The sequence below is a fragment of the Oncorhynchus gorbuscha genome, linkage group LG02 (assembly GCF_021184085.1).
Source record: "Oncorhynchus gorbuscha isolate QuinsamMale2020 ecotype Even-year linkage group LG02, OgorEven_v1.0, whole genome shotgun sequence".
Lineage (NCBI taxonomy): Eukaryota > Metazoa > Chordata > Actinopteri > Salmoniformes > Salmonidae > Oncorhynchus > Oncorhynchus gorbuscha.
Genome location: NC_060174.1, coordinates 13,745,874 through 13,759,801, shown reverse-complemented (window position 1 = coordinate 13,759,801; position 13,928 = coordinate 13,745,874).

Below are 13,928 nucleotides of genomic sequence, written 5' to 3'. Positions count from 1 at the left end.
GTACTGTATAGCCGATTTTCAGACATGAGAGGAAGTGAATTGAAGGATAGAGCATGTTTAACGAAGTTGGTAGAAGTAGGTAGGTTGAAGGTAATTACAGGCATGTGACTGTAATCGTTTGGTTTGTATTAGGACGGGTTGAGTATAGAGAGAAAGTGATTGACCAGTGGTGGAATTGTGGAATAGTGTCGGTTAAGAGACGTCGTTGGATAAAGAGAGATTAAGTAATAAAGGTGCATATAATGGTTTACTAGAGTTTTGATAAAGTAACAATAAAAAAAATGGAGAGAACCCCAAAAATTGAAGTTATTCAGTGTAATAATACAGGACTAAGAAAACAATTTGAAATGATGGGTGGTAAACCCTCGGAGAGTACCGATAAACCGCCGTACACTCCCCCAGCTCCTCCTACACAGCCTCAATCCCCACCACCAGTGGTTTTGTATCCTCCCCTGAAAATAGAAACCCTAACAGCAGTGTTACACCGCTACCCTGTTTGAGTAGATTAGACCAAAATGACATCCTGTGTTATGACTGATGGTTTAGATGCCCATGGTTTCTCGAGCAGAATGACTTATATTTCAAGCACTATGGAATGGCATCTGATGCAGAGGGAGTTAACTGCCCCCTGGTATCAGTATATGTGTGTGGGTTACCAAAGAAGGCCTTTGAGCTACTCAAACAAATGACTCCAGGTTGGCAGGCTAAAACCCTACTGGAATTACTATCCTAGCTCAGCATTAGATGGAAACTATTAAGGGTAAATCCACCAAAATGTACTGTGGATTAAAGCAGCTCAGTTGCAGGTTTACACGGAAGGGGATTTTCAAGTACCAACCTGGGGGCCGCTCCAGGGGTTGTGGGCACGGGCGGAGTGACTGGGTGGCGACAACGGAGCAGCCAGAGGGGATAGAAGTAAGGATAATAGGAGTAGAGATAATAGGAGTAGGGATAATAGGAGTAGAGATAATGAGGGCTTTTTCTTTTGTCACAACCCCACCCACTGGAAAAATGAGTGTCCAAGTGTTATGCAGGTGAAATGAGGACCCAAAAGCGACTTGGCGAAAACAGAGTTTTTAATCCAGTAAGAAACTTTACAAAACAAAAAGCATAATACTACTCGTAAAGACGAGAACAGACTGGAGACTTGATCGAGAACTGCAGGTTGCCTCGGGAAGGCACTTGAACCTAGCAGACTCAGACACCTGCTCACCACGCAGCATCTGAGGGAAACACGACACGACAGGGCAAAACATAGACACAGCACGGTGAATTATAGATGAGGATCCGACGGGGCAGGAACGGAAAACAAGGAGAGAAATAGGGACTCTAATCAGGGAAAAGGATCGGGAACAGGTGTGGGAAGACTAAATGATTGATTAGGGGAATAGGAACAGCTGGGAGCAGGAACGGAACGATAGAGAGAAGAGAGAGCGAGAGAGTGAGAGAGGGGGGGGAGAGAGAGGGATAGAAAGAGGGAAAGAACCTAATAAGACCAGCAGAGGGAAACGAATAGAAGGGGAAGCACAGGGACAAGACATGATAATTAATGACAAAACATGACAGTACCCCCCACTCACCGAGCGCCTCCTGGCGCACTCGAGGAGGAACCCTGGCGGCAACGGAGGAAATCATCAATAAGCGAACGGTCCAGCACGTCCCGAGACGGAACCCAACTCCTCTCCTCAGGACCGTAACCCTCCCAATCCACTAAGTATTGGTGACCCCGTCCCCGAGAACGCATGTCCATGATCTTACGTACCTTGTAAATAGGTGCGCTCTCGACAAGGACGGGAGGGGGAGGGAAGACTCAAACGGGGGTGCGAAGAAAGGGCTTGACACAGGAGACATGGAAGACAGGATGGACGCGACGAAGATGTCGCGGAAGAAGCAGTCGCACAGCGACAGGATTGACGACCTGGGAGACACGGAACGGACCAATGAACCGCGGAGTCAACTTACGAGAAGCTGTCGTAAGAGGAAGGTTGCGAGTGGAAAGCCACTCTCTCTGGCCGCAACAATACCTTGGACTCTTAATCCTGCGTTTATTGGCGGCTCTCACAGTCTGTGCCCTGTAGCGGCAAAGTGCAGACCTCACCCTCCTCCAGGTGCGCTCACAACGTTGGACAAACGCTGAGCGGAGGGAACGCTGGACTCGGCAAGCTGGGATGAGAACAGAGGAGGCTGGTAACCCAGACTACTCTGAAACGGAGATAACCCGGTAGCAGACGAAGGAAGCGAGTTGTGAGCGTATTCTGCCCAGGGGAGCTGTTCTGCCCAAGACGCAGGGTTTCTGAAAGAAAGGCTGCGTAGTATGCGACCAATCGTCTGATTGGCCTCTCTGCTTGACCGTTAGACTGGGGATGAAACCCGGAAGAGAGACTGACGGACGCACCAATCAAACGACAGAACTCCCTCCAAAACTGTGACGTGAATTGCGGGCCTCTGTCTGAAACGGCGTCTAACGGGAGGCCATGAATTCTGAACACATTCTCGATAATGATTTGTGCCGTCTCCTTAGCGGAAGGAAGTTTAGCGAGGGGAATGAAATGTGCCGCCTTAGAGAACCTATCGACAACCGTAAGAATCACAGTCTTCCCGCAGACAAAGGCAGACCGGTAATGAAGTCTAGGGCGATGTGAGACCATGGTCGAGAAGGAATGGGAGCGGTCTGAGACGACCGGCAGGAGGAGAGTTACCCGACTTAGTCTGCGCGCAGTCCGAACAAGCAGCCACGAAACGGCGCGTGTCACGCTCCTGAGTCGGCCACCAAAAGCGCTGGCGAATAGACGCAAGAGTGCCTCGAACACCGGGATGACCAGCTAACTTGGCAGAGTGAGCCCACTGAAGAACAGCCAGACGAGTGGAAACAGGAACGAAAAGGAGGTTACTAGGACAAGCGCGGCGACGCAGTGTGCGTGAGTGCTTGCCTTAACCTGTCTTTCAATTCCCCAGACTGTCAACCCGACAACACGCCCATAAGGAAGAATCCCCTCGGGATCAGTAGAAGCCACAGAAGAACTAAACAGACGGGATAAGGCATCAGGCTTGGTGTTCTTGCTACCCGGACGGTAAGAAATCACAAACTAAACGAGCGAAAAACAACGCCCAACGAGCTTGACGGGCATTAAGTCGTTTGGCAGAACGGATGTACTCAGGTTCTTATGGTCTGTCCAAACGACAAAAGGAACGGTCGCCCCTCCAACCACTGTCGCCATTCGCCTAGGGCTAAGCGGATGGCGAGCAGTTCACGGTTACCCACATCATAGTTGCGCTCAGATGGCGACAGGCGATGAGAAAAATAAGCGCAAGGATGAACCTTATCGTCAGACTGGAAGCGCTGGGATAGAATGGCTCCCACGCCTACCTCTGAAGCGTCAACCTCGACAATGAATTGTCTAGTGACCAGGAGTAACGAGGATAGGAGCGGACGTAAAACGTTCTTTTAGAAGATCAAAAGCTCCCTGGGCGGAACCGGACCACTTAAAACACGTCTTGACAGAAGTAAGAGCTGTGAGAGGGGCAGCAACTTGACCGAAATTACGAATGAAACGCCGATAGAAATTAGCGAAACCTAAAAAGCGCTGCAACTCGACACGTGACCTTGGAACGGGCCAATCACTGACAGCTTGGACCTTAGCGGAATCCATCTGAATGCCTTCAGCGGAAATAACGGAACCGAGAAAAGTAACGGAGGAGACATGAAAAGAGCACTTCTCAGCCTTTACGTAGAGACAATTCTCTAAAAGGCGCTGTAGAACACGTCGAACGTGCTGAACATGAATCTCGAGTGACGGTGAAAAATCAGGATAGTCAAGATAGACAAAAACAAAGATGTTCAGCATGTCTCTCAGAACATCATTAACTAATGCCTGAAAAACAGCTGGCGCATTGGCGAGACCAAACGGCAGAAGTACTCAAAATGCCCTAATGGAGTGGGTTTTCCACTGTCCCCCCTCTCTGATGCCACGAGATGGTAAGCGTTACGAAGGTCCAACTTAGTAAAGCACCTGGCTCCCTGCAGAATCTCGAAGGCTGATGACACGGATAACGATTCTTAACCGTTATGTCATTCAGCCCTCGATAATCCACGCAGGGGCGCAGAGTACCGTCCTTCTTCTTAACAAAAGAACCCCGCCCCGGCCGGAGAGGAAGAAGGCACTATGGTACCGGCTCAAGAGACACAGATAAATAATCCTCGAGAGCCTTACGTTCGGGAGCCGACAGAGAGTATAGTCTACCCCGAGGAGGAGTGGTCCCCGGAAGGAGATCAATACTACAATCATACGACCGGTGAGGAGGAAGAGAGTTGGCTCGGGACCGACTGAAGACCGTGCGCAGATCATGATATTCCTCCGGCACTCCTGTCAAATCGCCAGGTTCCTCCTGAGAAGTGGGGACAGAAGAAATGGGAGGGATGGCAGACATTAAGCACTTCACATGACAAGATACGTTCCAGGATAGGATAGAATTACAAGACCAATTAATAGAAGGATTATGACATACTAGCCAGGGATGACCCAAAACAACAGGTGTAAAAGGTGAACGAAAAATCAAAAAAGAAATAGTCTCACTGTGGTTACCAGATACTGTGAGAGTTAAAGGTAGTGTCTCAAATCTGATACTGGGAAGATGACTACCATCTAAGGCGAACATGGGCGTAGGCTTGTCTAACTGTCTGAAAGGAATGTTATGTTTCCGAACCCATGCTTCGTCCATGAAACAACCCTCAGCCCCAGAGTCAATCAAGGCACTGCATGTAGACCGAACCGGTCCAGCGTAGATGGACCGACATAGTAGTACAGGATCTAGATGAAGAGACCTGAGTAGTAGCGCTCACCAGTAGCCTCCGCTTACTGATGGGCTCTGGCCTCTTACTGGACATGAATTAACAAAATGTCCATCAAATCCAATAGAGGCACAGGCGGTTGGTGATCCTCCGTTCCCTCTCCTTAGTCGAGATGCGAATCCCTCCCAGCTGCATGGGCTCAGTCTCAGAGCCAGAGGAGGGAGATGGTTGCGATGCGGAGCAGGGAAACACCGTTGATGCGAGCTCTCTTCCACGAGCCTGGTGACGAAGATCTACCCGTCGTTCTATGCGGATGGCGAGAGCAATCAAAGAGTCCACACTGGAAGGAACCTCCCGAGAGAGAATCTCATCTTTGACCACTGTGTGGAGTCCCTCCAGAAAACAGCGAGCAGTGCTCGTTCCAGTCACTAGAGGCAGCAAGAGTACGAAACTCTATAGAGTAATCCGTTATGGATCGATCACCTTGGCATAGGGAAGCCAGGGCCCTAGAAGCCTCCCCACCAAAAACTGAACGGTCAAAAACCCGAATCATCTCCTCTTTAAAGTTCTGGTAATTGTTAGAACAATCAGCCCTTGCCTCCCAGATAGCTGTGCCCCATTCTCGGGCCCGGCCAGTAAAGTGAAATGACGTAAGCAACCCGAACTCTCTCACTAGAGTATGTGTTGGGTTGGAGAGAGAACACAATATCACACTGGGTGAGAAAGGAGCGGACTCCGTGGGCTGCCCGGAGTAGCAAGGTGGGTTATTAACCCTAGGTTCCGGAGGCTCGGCAGGCCAGGAAGTAACAGGTGGCATGAGACGAAGACTCTGGAACTGTCCAGAGAGGTCGGAAACCTGAGCGGCCAGGTTCTCCACGGCATGGCGAGCAGCAGACAATTCCTGCTCGTGTCTGCCGAGCATGGCTCCTTGGATCTTGACGGCAGTGTTACGAGCCTCTGTAGTCGCTGGGTCCATTCCTTGGTCGGATCCTTCTGTTATGCAGGTGAAATGAGGACCCAAAAGCGACTTGGCGAAAACAGAGTTTTTAATCCAGTAAGAAACTTTACAAAACAAAAAGCATAATACTACTCGTAAAGACGAGAACAGACTGGAGACTTGATCGAGAACTGCAGGTTGCCTCGGGAAGGCACTTGAACCTAGCAGACTCAGACACCTGCTCACCACGCAGCATCTGAGGAAACACGACACGACAGGGCAAAACATAGACACAGCACGGTGAATTATAGATGAGGATCCGACGGGGCAGGAACGGAAAACAAGGAGAGAAATAGGGACTCTAATCAGGGAAAAGGATCGGGAACAGGTGTGGGAAGACTAAATGATTGATTAGGGGAATAGGAACAGCTGGGAGCAGGAACGGAACGATAGAGAGAAGAGAGAGCGAGAGAGTGAGAGAGGGAGGGGGAGAGAGAGGGATAGAAAGAGGGAAAGAACCTAATAAGACCAGCAGAGGGAAACGAATAGAAGGGGAAGCACAGGGACAAGACATGATAATTAATGACAAAACATGACACCAAGTAGATTGGAACCGCAAAGAAGAGGATACAGATCAGAATAGGGACCCCTCAGGGGAAACAACATCTTTAATACAGCAATACCCACAGATAAAAGAAGACCAATATAGCCCAAACATTATGGTAAAAATACAAGGGAAAGAAATTCCATTGTTGGTAGATACGTGAGCCACTACATCCACTTTTGGTAAAGTTACAGGACTTGACCTACCCCTAACCAACAAAACTATAAACGCTTATGGGATTTCCTCAAACCTCGGTAATACATTTTGAAATAAACACATGCCCTGTTCAATAGGACAAATTCATGTTGAACATGATTTTCTGTATTCACCCTCTCAACCGCTTAGGTTCTAAACCAATTTGTGAGTAGGCAACATTGAAAGACAGTGATGAAGACCACTAAAGGAGAGAGACAGGGTGCTACCACTAAAGGAGAGAGACAGGGTGCTACCACTAAAGGAGAGAGACAGGGTGCTACCACTAAAGGAGAGAGACAGGGTGCTACCACTAAAGGAGAGAGACAGGGTGCTACCACTAAAGGAGAGAGACAGGGTGCTACCACTAAAGGAGAGAGACGGGGTGCTGCCACTAAAGGAGAGAGACAGGGTGCTACCACTAAAGGAGAGAGACAGGGTGCTACCACTAAAGGAGAGAGACAGGGTGCTACCACTAAAGGAGAGAGACAGGGTGCTACCACTAAAGGGGAGAGACAGGGTGCTACCACTAAAGGAGAGAAACAGGGTGCTACCACTAAAGGAGAGAGACAGGGTGCTACCACTAAAGGAGAGAGACAGGGTGCTACCACTAAAGGAGAGAGACAGGGTGCTGCCACTAAAGGAGAGAGACAGGGTGCTACCACTAAAGGAGAGAGACAGGGTGTTACCACTAAAGGAGAGAGACAGGGTGCTACCACTAAAGGAGAGAGACAGGGTGCTACCACTAAAGGAGAGAGACAGGGTGCTGCCACTAAAGGAGAGAGACAGGGTGCTACCACTAAAGGAGAGAGACAGGGTGCTACCACTAAAGGAGAGAGACAGGGTGCTACCACTAAAGGAGAGAGACAGGGTGCTACCACTAAAGGAGAGAGACAGGGTGCTACCACTAAAGGAGAGAGACAGGGTGCTACCACTAAAGGAGAGAGACAGGGTGCTACCACTAAAGGAGAGAGACAGGGTGCTACCACTAAAGGAGAGAGACAGGGTGCTACCACTAAAGGAGAGAGACAGGGTGCTACCACTAAAGGAGAGAGACAGGGTGCTACCACTAAAGGAGAGAGACAGGGTGCTACCACTAAAGGAGAGAGACAGGGTGCTACCACTAAAGGAGAGAGACAGGGTGCTACCACTAAAGGAGAGAGACAGGGTGCTACCACTAAAGGAGAGAGACAGGGTGCTACCACTAAAGGAGAGAGACAGGGTGCTACCACTAAAGGAGAGAGACAGGGTGCTACCACTAAAGGAGAGAGACAGGGTGCTACCACTAAAGGGAGAGACAGGGTGCTACCACTAAAGGAGAGAGACAGGGTGCTACCACTAAAGGAGAGAGACAGGGTGCTACCACTAAAGGAGAGAGACAGGGTGCTACCACTAAAGGAGAGAGACAGGGTGCTACCACTAAAGGAGAGAGACAGGGTGCTACCACTAAAGGGGAGAGACAGGGTGCTACCACTAAAGGAGAGAGACAGGGTGCTACCACTAAAGGAGAGAGACAGGGTGCTACCACTAAAGGAGAGAGACAGGGTGCTACCACTAAAGGAGAGAGACAGGGTGCTACCACTAAAGGAGAGAGACAGGGTGCTACCACTAAAGGAGAGAGACAGGGTGCTACCACTAAAGGAGAGAGACAGGGTGCTACCACTAAAGGGGAGAGACAGGGTGCTACCACTAAAGGAGAGAGACAGGGTGCTACCACTAAAGGAGAGAGACAGGGTGCTACCACTAAAGAAAGTATAAAGGTTCCGTGAATTCCCTTATGGTATAAAATCATTTCCTTATGGAATTACAATTATTCTAATTGTATTTGTTATTCAGATTTTGTTTATTTTTATTTCACCGGCAGTGTATTGTTTTGGAGGGACACATAGGGGCGGCATGTAGCCTAGTGGTTAGAGTGTTGGACTAATAACCGAAAGGTTGCAAGATCAAATCCCCTGAGCCGTCAAGGTAAAATTCGGATTTTCTGCCCGTGAACAAGGCAGTTAACCCACTGATCCTAGGCTGTCATTGTAAATAAGAATTTGCTTTTAACTGACTTGCCCAGTTAAATAAAGGTTTTAAAAAATCACAGTATGAGTCATGTGTCCAAAGGGGGAATGTTAAGTGGTTGTAGAAAAGTACGCAATTTACTACGATAGCCGCACAAATCTGTGCCCAATGTCTAATTTTTCAAGAACACAATGCATGAAAGCAAGTACCGACCTCTTTGTCTAGCCTATCAGTCCCCTGGGACACTTTAATAAATATGTAAATTGATTTTGTTCACATGCCTGCCTGTAAAAGAAAAAATATATGTTGGTAATGGTTGACAGCTATTCCAAATGTATTGAAGACTTCCCCACATCAAATGAGGAAGCAAAGCCTGTGGCTAAGTGCTTGTTACAAGACATTGTTACACGATTCGGTGTACCACAAAGTTTAGGTAGTGATAAGGGGACACAACTTGAAGATAATGAAAGAACTACAGTGTATTGTGACATGATGCAAGTTAAGAGAAATGTGCACGTACCGTTTCACCCGGAAAGTTCTGGACTTGTTAAACACTATAATGGAGTTCTGAAAAATAAAATGGCAATATATGAGTTCAAACAGGATTTACCTGGATGGATGTGCTACCCATCGCCTTGTTTTCAATGTGTTTCTACCCAGTCAGGAAAACTGGCCTCAGTCCACATGAGGTACTGATGGCCAATCCCATTAGGACCCCACGTCACCACCAGCTGCAGTCCCAGATCTGCATCTGTTGGATGACACTATGATGAAGTACTGTATAGCTCTGTATAGCCTTTGAAATCCAGGTGGAAAGGACCACATCAGATCGCCCTAAGTGCTTAGGTACTGTAGGTGGTAGCCACTGTAAACAATCTAGATAACGATTGGGGTTGAGATCTGTTTGCATGGGGAACATTGGAACTCTCATGTTGCAAGGTCTACTTAACCTGGTTGGAGTCCTTGTGCAATCATTCTGTCTGTTCTCATGCCTGATGACATTGGTGAGGAGATTATGTGAAACAGCAGTATCTCCTCCTCCCCAGATGGTCATGCCCACAGAAGTAAACCTGAATGACCTGATGGATCTCGCCACTGTTTCACCCTTTATTGGGGAACCAAATTGCCCTCTTGGATATGATAGTGCCTACTGCCAGCGACATGACCTCCAGCCCTATGAATAAAATTGTAAAAACTTTATTTGTCATATGCGCCGAATACAACAGGTTTGAAGTTTTAAGAAAAAAAGTGTTAAGAAAGTATTTACTAAAATAAACTGAAGTTTATAAAACACTTTTTAAAATAAATAAATAATAATAATTAGGAGCAACAATAAAATAACAGTAGCAAGGCTATATAAAGGGGGTACCGGTATAGAGTCCATGTGAGGGGGCACTGGTTAGTTGAGATAATTGAGGTAATATGTACATGCATTTTGAGGTAAAGTGACTATGCATGGAGAATAAACAGATAGTGGCAGCAGCGCACAAATGGGGGATGGGGTGGGGACAACACAAATGGGGTGGGGGATGAGGTGGGGACAACACAAATGGGGTGGGGGATGGGGTGGGGACAACACAAATGGGGTGGGGGATGAGGTGGGGACAACACAAATGGGGTGGGGGATGGGGTGGGGACAACACAAATGGGGGAAGGGGTGGGGACAACACAAATGGGGTGGGGGATGGGGTGGGGGATGGGGTGGGGACAACACAAATGGGGTGGGGGATGGGGTGGGGACAACACAAATAGTCCAGGTAGCCATTTGATGACCTGTTCAACAGTCTTATGGCTTGGGGGTAGAAGCTGTTAAGAAGCCTTTTGGACTTAGACTTGGCACTCCGGTACCGCTTGCCGTGCGGTAGCAGAGAGAACAGTCTATGACTAGGGTGGCTGAAGACTTTGGCAATTTTTTGGGCCTTCCTCTGACACCGCCTGGTGTAGAGGTCCTAGATGGCAGGACGCTTGGCCCCAGTGATGTACTGGGCCGTACTCACTACCCTCTGTAGTGCCTTGTGGTCGGAGGCCGAGCAGTTGCCATACCAGACGGTGATGCAACCATACCAGACGGTGATGCTCTCGATGGTGCAGCTGTATAACCTTTTGAGGATCTGAGGACGCATGCCAAATCTTTTCAGTCTCCTGACGGGGAGGGTGGTATTTAGTCTCAGGGTCCATAGCTTAGTGATGAGCTTTGAGGGCACTATGGTGTTGGATGCTGAGCTGTAGTCAATGAATAGTATTCTCATGCATGTGTTCCTTTTGTCCAGGTGGGAAAGGGCAGTGTGGAGTGCAATAGAGATTGCATCATCTGTGGATCTGTTGGGGCAGTATGCAAATTGGAGTGGGTCTAGGGTTTCTGGGATAATGGTGTTGATGTGAGCCATGACCAGCCTTTCAAAGCACTTCATGGCTACAGACGTGAGTGTTATGGGTCGGTAGTCATTTTGGCAGGTTACCTTCGTGTTCTTGGGCACAGGGAACCCCCCTTTCCCCAGATTGTAATTATTAAGTTACCTTTCAGTAGTCCCATTCAGACCACTCCTTTCTGTGTAAAATGTCAATGCCAATTTCCCACAAACCAGAAAGCTTTAAGTTCTGTCTGACAACAGCTCAGATATATCATGTATTGTGATGCTTGTGGTGTCCATGGCAACAAATGGGGAATTGTGGTGGCTGAATTTAGGGTGAGCTGTGATGTTATGCCTTTCATAGTCCTGTTATATCTACATCTTAATGTAACAGGTGTAAAATATACTTGGTGTATTTCACCGAAAATCCCGGATATTTATTTAAATGTATTATTTTAAGGTTATTTTGAGATATATTACATTACTTTCAAGAGTGAACTATTTTATTGTATTTATTTTCTAAATTGTGTTAATGCTGTGATGTCATCAATGGGAGCCATGCTCTTACTCCTCAGTTTGCTCAGAGCATGATGAGGAGAGGTATGTGTTATGTATGCTCCAGCCTTTTGAATGCACATGTTCACAAATGCACAGGAAAAGACAAGCAAAAGTTATATCGTCATTGATTTAGTGTTGCATTGCTGTTTATAGGAATATATAGTAATGTGAATGGGGACAATGTTCGAGTGCAACTTCACAAGGCTAGCCCAGCTACCGTTAGCTTTGTTGGGGGAGAGGGTCTCTTTCAGGTGCAGACATCATGAGTTTTCTGATGATTTTCTCAGGGTGTCAGTTGGGGTGGGCATTCTATTCTCTATTATTTGTATTTCTATGTTTTAGCCGTGTAGGGTTCTCAATCAGGAACAGCTGTCTATCGTTGTCTCTGATGGAGAACCATACTTAGGTAGCCCTTTTTTTCTCATCTGTCTTTGTGGGAAGTTGTCTTTGTTGGAAGTTGACTTTGTTGGAAGTTGACTTTGTTTAGGGCACATAGCCTTCATGGTTTGTTTTGAAGTGTTTATTGTTTTGTTCGGCGTCTTTTCCAAATAAAGAGAAAAATGTACGCTCACCACGCTGCACCTTGGTCCTCTTCCTTCAACAGCCGTGACAAGGAGAGGCAAATGTACTTGTATGGGAGTTCAGAACGGCAGCATTAACTTTTGCCTTGTATTTGTATCCATTCCATTCAGTCATTAAAAGAGAGATAACCGGTAGAATTGTGTCCACAGCCTTGTCTTCCACCTATACCTCACCAGAACACAATGCAGAGAGGTACCGGTACAGAGTCAGTTACACTAACACAAGGCCATTGTGTTCTGGAAGTGTTACTGGTATAAATAACTGTTGTGTAACAATATGATTGTATAGTCACCTCTCACTATATAAGGGACATGGAACCATTTACTCTTAGAGTTCTTCCCTGTGAAATCAGAGGTAGATCTTCCCTGCAGCTGCTTGATTAAAGATGTTTCTATTATATCATTAAATAGTGTCTGTCTTAATCTTTGGATCCACTACAGTAGGCTCAGTATTTTTCCACTACAGTAGGCTCAGTATTGGATGTGGGTAGGCTCAGTATTGGATGTGGGTAGGCTCAGTATTGGATTTAGGCTCAGTATTGGATGTGGGTAGGCTCAGTATTGGATGTGGGTAGGTTTAGTATTGGATGTTTAGTATTGGGTCAGTATTGGATGTGGGTAGGCTCAGTATTGGATGTGGGTAGGTTTAGTATTGGATGTGGGTAGGCTTAGTATTGGATGTGGGTAGGCTCAGTATTGGATGTGGGTAGGCTCAGTATTGGATGTGGGTAGGCTCAGTATTGGATGTGGGTAGGTTTAGTATTGGATGTGGGTAGGCTCAGTATTGGATGTGGGTAGGCTCAGTATTGGATGTGGGTAGGCTCAGTATTGGATGGGTAGGCTTAGTATTGGATGGGTAGGCTCAGTATTGGATGTGGGTAGGCTCAGTATTGGATGTGGGTAGGTTTAGTATTGGATGGGTGGGTAGGTTCAGTATTGGATGTGGGTAGGTTTAGTATTGGATGTGGGTAGGCTTAGTATTGGATGTGGGTAGGCTCAGTATTGGATGTGGGTAGGTTTAGTATTGGATGTGGGTAGTATTGGATGTGTGGGTAGGCTCAGTATTGGATGTGGGTATTGGAGGCTCTTAGTATTGGATGTGGGTAGTATTGGATGTAGGGTAGGCTCAGTATTGGATGTGGGTAGGCTCAGTATTGGATGTGGGTCAGTATTGGATGTGGGTAGGCTCAGTATTGGATGTGGGTAGGTTTAGTATTGGATGTGGGTAGCTCAGTATTGGATGTGGGTAGGCTTAGTATTGGATGGGTAGGGTATTGGATGTGGGTAGGCTCAGTATTGGATGTGGGTAGGCTCAGTATTGGATGTGGGTAGGCTCAGTATTGGATGTGGGTAGGTTTAGTATTGGATGTGGGTACTTAGTATTGGATGTGGGTAGGCTAGGTTTAGTATTGGATGTGGGTAGGCTCAGTATTGGATGTGGGTAGGTTTAGTATTGGATGTGGGTAGACTCAGTATTGGATGTGGGTAGGCTTAGTATTGGATGTGGGTAGGCTCAGTATTGGATGTGGGTAGGCTTAGTATTGGGTGTGGGTAGGTTTAGTATTGGATGTGGGTAGGCTATGTAATCTTTTCCTATACTGAATCGTAAAAAACAGTTTGGTCCCACTGGAGGATGATATTTTTAAGAATCACCACCAAAACATCTTAAAACCATATCCCCTACAACCAGGGTCTATCCACATTTGTCAGTTCTGTAATTTAGCGCCAGAGTATATCTATGTCAGTAATGGGGATTTGTGTCATGCTAGAAATTGCTGCTCAGGAGATTAAAGTGTCAGACTATGATATGGAACATTGGCTGTTTCTCCTCTGACTCAACTTAAAGAGGTTTCAAATCCTGACACATACTGTAACGCATCCACAAACTGTAGGCTTTCTAAGGGGA